The following is a 10568-nucleotide window of genomic DNA, read 5'->3' on the forward strand; positions in this document are numbered from 1 at the left end:
CATAACACTGCAAACGTTAAAGATACTGTATGTTTGCTGGGAAAGTGTTACACTATGGGAGGTTACAAACAGTTCCACTAAATATATAACTAGAGCAGTGTTAGTCTTTTTTCTGAATGTATTACTTCCAAAAGAAACAGGATTATTCACCATTTATACTGTACATTGTTATAGGCCTAGTAGTCATAATCTATATAAAACATATGACAGTACAAGCACAGCTCTCCTACAGTACTGTGCCTGAAAGATGGAACTGGAAGTATGCAGTTTCATATTTTGTTCATTGTACAAGCCAGCACAACAGCTTTGTGTTCAGTGCAATATAGTTAGTGCAACTGTGGAAAACCATCAAGTCCACATTTATATAAACTATACCTAAAGGACCAAACACCTAAAATGCAAGCTGCAATATGAATTTATGGAACTGGTGGAAGCAAAGTGTAAGCATCAGCAACTCCATGGCCTTATTCAGGGTAGAACATTGAATATTTATAGATAGAAATGTACTGCACAGAGCCAACAACTCTATAGTCAATGCTATTCTATAAAATGTATGTCTATCTGCGGTCATGTCTATCTGAATGTTTCACCCCACTAAATAGGCCCCATACATACTGTACCATTTTTCACATGACAGTAGACAAGCAAGAGTTGTGTTTTATCAGCACAACTCTAGATTATGGATGTCTATCATCATCCTGAGTGTAAAGTCTTCCCCTTCAGTGTTTGCAGATCTAAAATGTACAGAATAGAGAGATGGAACCATCCTCATACTGCTAATAGGGCCGGATCGATACCAGTATCGCGAAACTTGTAACTATTGTGGCAAGGAAACTAAACACAAAGGGGATTTAACTTTAGAAAAACAGCCCTAATGTTGGAAACAGACATCAATATGTTTTCATCCAGAGGCACCCATTTTTTTTACAGACAGCAGGTTAAAGTACCAAGGAGTTTGGTCTGTTTCTTGTTTTAATTTTTGCCATGATATCAGTATCGTAGTATTTTTTTCATCACAGCTAACTCTGGTTGTTTTCAGAATGTCTGCATTTCATTCTATTAATGTATCTGTGTCCCACTCTTTGACTCTGGAGGTGCCTAAAATGGCACCCCATAGTGCACTACCAAGCCCCTTGGTCTCTCCGAGGAAGACATCTATGTGATGGCCTGTCGCCAGAGGGGACCGCTGTGCTGTTAGGGGGGCTGCTGCAGCAAGATGGCCGAGTAGTGGTGACACAGGCGGCAGCAGGGCAGCACGTTCTTGACCCTGTCCTGACAGATCACACACTTCATCCTCTCCTCATGCTCCTTCAACAGGCTGAGGAGGCCAGTGTCTACTGGAGGGGCCCAACTGCTGCTTCACTGTAGTCCTTGTTGTTGTAGACGGGTGGTGGTATTGGTCTGGGTCAAGGTTGATGTCATCCCACCTACTGTTGAAGTGTTGAGTATAACTTCACTTGTTCTCTTCCAATCTGCTCTGGGGTAGAAGGGTATCTGTATGATCAGTAGAACTACCTGGGGCCCTTAGATCCATAACTGGGTGCCCCACTCCACCTTCGGCAACAGAAGGTTGTACTCAATCAATCAAATGTATTTATAAAGCCCTTCTTACATCATCTGATGTCACAAAGTGCTGTACAGAAACTTAGCCTAAAACCGCAAACAGCAAGCAATGCAGGTGTAGAAGCACGGTGGCTAGGAAAAACTCCCTAGAAAGGCCAGAACCTAGGAAGAAACCTAGAGATGAACCAGGCTATGAGGGGTGGCCAGTCCTTTTCTGACTGTGCAGGGTGGAGATTATAACAGAACATGGCCAAGATGTTCAAAGATGACCAGCAGGGTCAAATAATAGTAATCACAGTGGTTGTAGAGGGTGCAACAGGTCAGCACCTCAGGAGTAAATGTCAGTTGGCTTTTCATAGCTGATCATTCAGAGTATCTCTACCGCTCCTGCTGTCTCTAGAGAGTTGAGAGTGAGAGAGACTCCTAGGGATGGCATAGACGAGATGGATACATGGACATGGATAGGTAGACCATTCCATAAAAATGGAGCTCTATAGGAGAAAGCCCTGCCTCCAGCTGTTTGCTTAGAAATTCTAGGGACAATAAGGAGGCCTGCGTCTTGTGACCGTAGCGTACGTGTAGGTATGTACGGCAGGACCAAATCAGAAAGATAGGTAGGAGCAAGTGATGGGGTCAAATTGGGGTCATGATAGGGGCTGCACCAAATGTTTGATGTGTTATAATAAATGATTATGCTTATGTTGTATTAATAGATGGGGAGGGGCTATGGGACCCCTCCTCCACATTTATAGGGTCCTAGACTACAGATTAACAATATATATATATATTCATTATAAGGTTTTAAAATTGTTCCACAGTCTTTTCTAAGTCTCTGCCTCTTATAAAGAAATGGTCTGAGAAATGTGTGAATTATTGCATGGGGTCTGTGAGAAAGCACTTCAAAGATTAACATAGAACCTTGCAGGGGAGTAAAAGAGATAAGAGACTAGTCAGAAATACCTCTATAAATCAACTTGGGGGAGTGGACATTTACTGCTGAGACCTTAGAAAACACTGGAACTATTGTATCTCTCTTGCAAGTTTGTAGAGCTGTGTATGCATGGGCTTGGTCTGATGAGTAGAAGGTAATGACGTAAGCAGTGACATCACTAGGGCTGGACTTCAGGCTTGATAAAATAACTTGGGACTTTTCCTATGGGGCAGAACACAGGAGAGACATCAGTTGTATGTGTGATGTTTGATCTTTGACTTCTGTCTACAGCTGTATTTTGATTAAAATGGTTATGATTTATAAGTGCACATTTTGACTGTTCCTTATTTGTTAAGTAAATAAAATGGAGCACAGAAAAACAGAACCAACACAAGCCCATGTAATGCTTTGTAGGTTAGCAGTAAAACCTTGAAATCAGCCCTTGCATCGACAGGAAGCCAGTACAAAGAGGCTAGCACTGGAGTAACATGATCACATTTTTTGGTTCTAGTCAAGATTCTAGCAGCCGTGTTTAGCACTAACTGAAGTTTATTTATTGCTTTATCCGGGTAGCCAAAAAGTAGAGCATTGCAGTAGTCTAACCTTGAAGTAACAAAAGCATGGATTCATTTTTCTGCATCATTTTTGGACAGAAAGTTTCTGATTTTTGCAATGTTACGTAGATGGAAATAAGCTGTCCTTGAAACAGTCTTGATATGTTCGTCAAAAGAGAGATCAGGGTCCAGAGTAACGTCGAGGTCCTTCACAGTTTTATTTGAGACGACTGTGCAACCAAGATTAATTGTCAGATTCAACAGAAGATCTCATTGTTTTTTGGGACCTAGAACTAGCATCAATGTTTTGTCCGAGTTTAAAAGTAGAACATTTGCTGCCATCCACTTCCTTGTCTGAAACACAGGCTGCCAGGGAGGGCAATTTTGGGGCTTCACCATGTTTCATCGAAATGTACAGCTGTGTGTCATCCGCATAGCAGTGAAAGTTAACATTGTGTTTCCAAATTACATCACCAAGAGGTAAAATATATAGTGAAAACAATAGTGGTACTAAAACGGAACCTTGAGGAACACTGAAATTTACAGTTGATTTGTCAGAGGACAAACCATCCACAGAGGCAAACGGATATCTTTCCGACGGATAAGATCTAAACCAGGCCAGAACTTGTCCGTGTAGACCAATTTGGGTTTCCAATCTCTCCAAAGGAATGTGGTGATTGATGGTATCAAAAGCGGCACTAAGGTCTAGGAGCACGAGGACAGTTGCAGAGCCTTGGTCTGACGCCATTAAAAGGTAATTTACCACGTTTACAAGTGCAGTCTCAGTGCTATGATGGGGTCTAAAACCAGACTGAGTGTTGCGTATACATTGTTCGTCTTCAGGAAGGCCGTGAGTTGCTGCGCAACAGCTTTTTCTAAAATTTTTGAGAGGAATGGGAGATTTGATATAGGCCGATAGTTTTTTATATTTTCTGTGTCAAGGTTTGGCTTTTTCAAGAGAGGCTTTACTATTGCCACTTTTAGTGAGTTTGGTACACATCCGGTGGATAGAGAGTTGTTTATTATGTTCAACATGAGGGCCAAACACAGGAAGCATCTCTTTCAGTAGTTTAGTTGGAATAGGGTCCAGTATGCAGCTTGAAGTTTTAGAGGCCATGATAATTTTCATCAATGTGTCAAGAGATATAGTATTAAAAAACTTGAATGTCTCCCTTGATCCTAGGTCCTGGCAGAGTTGTGCAGACTCAGGACAACTGAGCTTTGGAGGAATACGCAGATTTAAAGAGGAGTACGTCATTTGCGTTCTAATGATAATGTTCTCCTTCTTGGCTGTCTGGCTTGTGCCACCTGCCTCATGGCCTGTGGTCTGGCAGCATTATCTTGAAGAGCTTGAGCTCGCTCCATGGCCAGCAGGTAAAGTCTACAAATGGTCCTCTTCCATTCCTGGTATGATGTTGACAAAGTCAAGACTTTGCTTGGCCACACGAGGGAGTGCCCGGGTGGAGATAGAGCAAGGTCAAAGCAATGATGACCGGTGTTAGGAGCAAGTAATAGATGTTGAACAGACACACTAGAGCCCATAAACTTCAGGGCTAGGTTACAGGGTGTCCAAAGCAGTACAGAGGTGCCCACCAGGCAGCTGTATAGAAAGGCGAGAAGGGAGGGCCAGATCCATGGCTTTATGCATGGGGCTTGATACTGCCTCCCAGGCCCCTACCATTGCAGAGAAGCAGTTCTGAGTGCCAATGAGAAGAATGTTGACAAAGTAGAAAACAAGGTTGAGCAAAATGCTGAAGCCTTCACAAGTCTGTTCAAGCACAGTATGTGCAGACATTAGTCCACAGTGTAGCAGCTCCTTGCTGCTCCAAACATAAGAAGAGAGATGGCCCACCATTTTGAAACTCAAACACCCCTCCTAAGGTCTGCATCCATCCCTCCAGTACATTACAAGCTCAGTGTGCTGTGCTTATGACCACCTCTGTTACAGTGAGGAAGGAGTTCAGGGAACAGTTATAGTATTCTAGTAAGGTGGAGCCACTCGGCACCACTGGCAGAGAGGAACCCATGTGGGAGAAAAGTCGGCCTAGCCAATTCACAAAACAGATGATCACTTCCAGTAGAAGGTAAAAAGTATCCAGGCATTTTCCAATAGCACAGGAAGCAAAGTTCACTACGTCCATATTAGCAGTGGCGTGCCGTGGGCCTGGGGCCTGGGCCTTCAGTGAGGTCCTACACAGTCCCACCCGAATTAATCCACCTCTTATTACCATCATTATGATGCCATGGCTCTAGACACTATACATTTAGACAGAAACGCAGTATAACCAGGCGTTGCGTCACCTTGAAATTGACATTTTTATTCTGAGAATTGCAGGGGAAGAGTACAATACCTTTTCATTGTGCAGCTCCCGTTGCCCTGCGCACTTGTTCGTTGAGCTGTAGATCCACTCGGGTGTCCCCAAAAGTTTTCAAAAGCACCATTGCTTGTAAGTGCCCAGCCGTACTTTGGTGTCTCGTTGCTGCCTTGGTTAGACAACTTAAGTTTCGATCACTTGCAAATAATAGGCATTCCCAGCAGTACATTCCCAGCAGTACAGTTTGCAGTGCTTCTCGGAGCCTGTGAGCCATTGATAGCGCTCGTAGTTGGAACTTTGAAAGTGGCGAACGAACCCCTTTCCCGCCTGTGACAGGCTTTGTAGCGTCGGCGTCGGGCGACCTCTCCTGACAATGTCTAACTTTTCTTGAAAAGTTTGTCTTGAGAATGGCATTATAATTATATCCTCGACCAAATCAATATCTTATCCTCCTTCCGCCATTGTGGGTTGAAAAAACAGCTTAGTAGTATGCAAATTAATTTGTTTATCAAATTCAGTTTCCTAGTTCTGAGGTTCTGCATAGACCTGCCCATATAGGACCTGCCTCTCAATATTGGTAATCCAATCAAAAGACGTGCACGCACTACGCCTGTGTAACACTGGAGCCAGCCAGCAGGCGTACAATAGCCAACTCTAAAGCTGATTGGTTGACACAATTTTAATTTCCATTCACTTTAAGCTACAAGCGCCCGCACTCTTGATTCTGAAGGCCTGAGGGCAGATTTTAGACCCCTGGCAACACATGATGGCTGAATATGATTGGATAAAAGATCTAACATAAAGACCAGCCCTCCAAATCTCAACCTGGGGCTGGAAGCAGTGCAACCAAGAGGAAAGCTATGAAATGAAGAGTATAACTCTTACTCTGGGGAATAATTTAATACATATTTGTGGAAAAATATGTATATTTTTAAAATTATATTCTGATGATGTTTAGGCCAGCAAAGAAGGCCTTGCTGGCCCTGACGGCCCACCACTGCATATTAGTGTACCCTACAGAAAACAAAAAGAAATGTGTTAAAGTTTGCCATTGAACTAAATGTACATTTCAAAACATGTTTATAATGTTATACACCTGTGCAAGATAGCTAGCTAATTAGCAGATTCAACTTCAGTGGACCTTACAGCATACAAAACATAGCAAGTTAGATAGCACGCTAGCAGTTATGCTAAGCAGCATAGCTAGCTATCATTCAAGCTGTGCTACATCAAGTGGCTAACTAAAGCAGTTATTACCACTTTCCAATTATCTAACATGAACTGAAATGAACAGAAACTAGAAAAAAGTACATTGCACAAAAACATCTCTAGTTAGCTAACATTATGTAGCTAATCTGCTACTCTTAATGGCAACCCAACCCACTATTTGCTAGCTAGTTAGCAAGTTATGATAAAGGATTGTTTGTCTAGATATCAAAATAGGGAGCAAAAACTAAAGGTGTTCACCCTCCGCATCTATCAAGACAACTGGGCCAGCCACTCTTAAATATCCCCTGGGCCAGCACAGGTGAAACACCTTCCTAGTAACGAGATGGCAACCAGCCCAGGTGTAACACAGACTGACTAACGAGTTGGCACCAATCGGTGTGCCCAACGTGCTAAAGAGCTATACGTGCTAGAGTCCAACCTCAAAACATAACAAATGTTACATATGTAACCACGGTTATGTGAGCTATTGGATCACTCCAATATGGTATCCTTCCACTCGGCAGAATACATTCCGAGTAAGAATTTCAGATTAGTCCCGTGTACCGGGTAGTGCTGCGACTGACCCCCTTAAATAGCTGCCTTCCTACTACTCCCACCTTGTGTCCTTTTCGAGGCGTTGTAGATCAGCGCCTCGACAAGAGGATTGGAGTGATCGAATAGCACATATAACCATGGTTACATATGTAATCTTTGTTTTGTAGCACTATATTGGATCACTCCGATATGGTATCACAATACCAGATTAATCGGGGAACTAGGCATGGCCAGACAAGCGCAAAATCCCATAGGACTGAGCTCAGGGCAGTCATGGTTGCTGCGTCCCTTCACACCCCTCCAGGAGAGTGGAGGCAGCACCCAACACGGCCGTTCCGACCTGGTTGGTGGCAGCAACATTAACGCAATAGTACATAGCAAAAGTCGTAGACAACGCTCAACTGGCCGAGGTGCAGATTTAATCTAGGGGAACTCCTCTGAGCAGGGCCCATGAAGTAGCTACTCCTCCAGTAGAATGTGCCACCACAGCAAACGGCAAAACCGGCCAGCCAGCTGATGTACTGTAGTAATACTGTCCACAATCCAATGTGAGCATCTCTGTTTCGATAGGCTCTTCCCCAGTACTCTCTGACCATAACACACAGCTGATCCGACTGTCGTATTGTCTTAGTCCGTGTATCGTAAGTCTCTAGTGCCCTCACCCGGCACAGCACACTTGGGGAAATCCCAGCCCACTCGCAGTCATGGGAGCTGCGTATGCACACAAATTTAAGGGCCGGTTCACATGTCTGTCAAACAGGACCTGGCGTTATGCAAACTGTTCACCATATTGCCCTGAATGCCTATACTTGCCCATTTACACCTCTCAGGGGCCAAGCACAAAGCTGGATGCGGCCGGATGCCACAGAGTTCCCCGAACCGGAGAGAGCAGGTCGGGTCTCAGCGGCAGCTGCCATGGGGTCACAGAGAGGAGGGACAACAGGAGGCTGAACCATTGTCGTCTCGGCCAGTATGGGGCTATCAGAAACTGACCCTGTCTAGCATAGCTCTGATCAAGGGAAATGGTGGGAATGGATCAAGTGTTATTGCCGGCCAATTGCGAGCGAGGGCGCCCAAACCCAGCGGGCCTGGAGGGTCCAACATCGATAACTAACTGGGAGAATGAGTGTACTCCTGAGATGCAAACAGGTTCACCTGCGCTCTCCCGAACCTTTCCCACAGCTGTGGGTGTAGACTCCAGTCCCCCTCCGGCGGGCCATTTCTCAAAAGCATGTCCGCTGCCTGGTTCAAGACCCCGGGGATGTGCGCTGCCCGTAGTGAAGCTAAGCGAATCTGAGCCCACAGCAAGAGCTTCCAAGACATTTTGTGGAGGTGCCGTGATCTCAGTCCCCCCTGGTGATTGATATACAACGCTACCGTGGTGTTGTAGGAATCTGACCAGGACATGTTTTCCCTCCAAGTAGGGCAGGAACTGTTGGAGTGCTAGGCAATCCGCCCTGAGCTCCAGCACATTCATGTGCTTGCCACTCCATGGGGGGCTCCAGCATCCGCTCACTGCCATGCCTCTGAACACTGCCCCCCAACCCGCTAGCGAGGCATTGGTGCACACTAGCTCCCTGCGGTGGACTCTGTTCAGTATCACTCCCTCCACCAGACTCCTCACGCATGAGAGCACAACGTATGATTGTTTTTGTTGAACGCCGAACCTGAAACCTGTCGAACGCTGGAACCTGAACTAAAGACATCGGTTTAAAATCTGACTGTGTTTTTATATACTTTCATTTTATTTTGAATCCTGTGGCTCTGTTGGGCTAAATTGCTTTGAGCACAGCTATCTCGGCGGTCTCAAATGGAGGCCGCTATTGAAAGTTTCCAATGTTGCAGGAACTGCATTGACTTTGCTTTGTTCCGGGACAATGTGGACCACGTTGACTTTCAATGTAGCAACATATTGCTTGCGGAGGACTACAGGAGTGAAGTATCTACTCTTAGTAAACAAGTAGCAAACCTACATAAGCTACTGGGGAACCCACGCCCACCTACTTTTTCTTCCACACCAGTAGCCGGACACCGCTATGGTCTGGTGGAAGTTTTGCCACCGTGTGGGCTCTCCACAGCGACTGGCCGGTGCTAGGTAGGGTTCCATCCCTGAAGGGGTCCCTCCTTCCCTGGAGAACGGAGCTGATCTCGACTCGACTAACCAACCATGGAGGTATGTCACTCGCCGTGGAAGTCGAAGAAGGCATCCTCTGGCAACGGGGGTCTCCATGGAGATGTTGAGCCTTGAACTGAGACAGACCAGAAACAGCTTTGCTGCCCTGGATCCAGAGGTTCCGGCGCCTTCGTCCGTGGTGGCTTCCCAATCAAGATTGGATCCGGAGGTACCTGCATCTTCGTTCTTGGCTCTGTCTTCCTCTTCGGTGGCTTCTACCTCGGGTTCAGATCCTCGGTGCTCACCAGACCGTGAGGCTGCCTGAGAGACAGACCCATTCAACATCACCAGCTGTCATCATAGGCAGCTCTATGGTGAGAAATCTCGGTCCCCAAGGCAAAAAACCTGTGCTACACAGGAGCACGAGTACAGAACATAACAAGGCTGCTTCTGACTGTTCTACCACAGATGCCAGGAGCTGACACTGTTGTAGTCCATGTGGAGTCAAACGACATCAGGAGGGCTAGCTCGGAACATTTGAAAATTGATTTTAAAGAACTGATTTTTGCATTAAAAGACAAAAAAAAGGGCTAATAATTTCAAGTCCAGAACCATCGTTGGGCTGCGGGTGTGAAAGATTCAGCAGACTGCTGGCATTACACATCTGGCTAAAAGACTACTGTAGCTCTGCTGGAGTCACTTTTATTGATAACTTTGAAACCTTCTGGAAACAGAAGATACTCTACAGGAATGACGGAGTCCATCCAAAACATCTTGGCTCCTGTCCACGCATTTCAATGCTGCGTTGAAACAATGACTGGTAAATGATCCAAGACCAGCTCAGTTAATCCCTACCATTGTGACAGTGAGTCCTCATAATGCTGTATCAAATGTACATGATCTTAGGGGCATTGGCAAACACAATGTAAGTCATTTAATTTATGTACCCCTAATTGCAAGGTCCATGAAGTCAATAACTTGCTTGTAACAGATGACATTCATATTCTGACTATCTCTGAAACTCACTTAGATAATACATTTGATGATACAGTGGTAGCAATACATGGTTACAACATCTACCGAAAAGACAGAAATGGCAACGGAGGCGATGTTGCGGTCTATATTCAGAACCACATTCCTGTAAAGCTTAGAGACGATCTAATATTAAATACTATTGAAGTAATATGGCTACAGGTTCATCTGCCTCACCTAAAGCCCATTCTTGTGGGAATTGGAGTTTGTATTCCCCCAGGACTGCCGGGGCCCATCCTTTTTAGCCACGTGCCGCTGCTTGTAAGAGTGGTCACGATGCCTGTCCTTGTGCTGTC

At 45.1% G+C, this 10568-nt stretch overlaps 1 pseudogene; it reads right to left on the minus strand.

Moving 5' to 3' along the window:
* Window positions 1-1155: 1155 nt before the first annotated feature.
* LOC139419486 (E3 ubiquitin-protein ligase RNF26-like) lies at window positions 1156-5189 on the minus strand (annotated as a pseudogene).
* Window positions 5190-10568: the final 5379 nt, after the last annotated feature.

This window comes from Oncorhynchus clarkii, chromosome 10 (genome assembly GCF_045791955.1).
Source record: "Oncorhynchus clarkii lewisi isolate Uvic-CL-2024 chromosome 10, UVic_Ocla_1.0, whole genome shotgun sequence".
In the NCBI taxonomy this organism is placed as follows: Eukaryota; Metazoa; Chordata; class Actinopteri; order Salmoniformes; family Salmonidae; genus Oncorhynchus; species Oncorhynchus clarkii.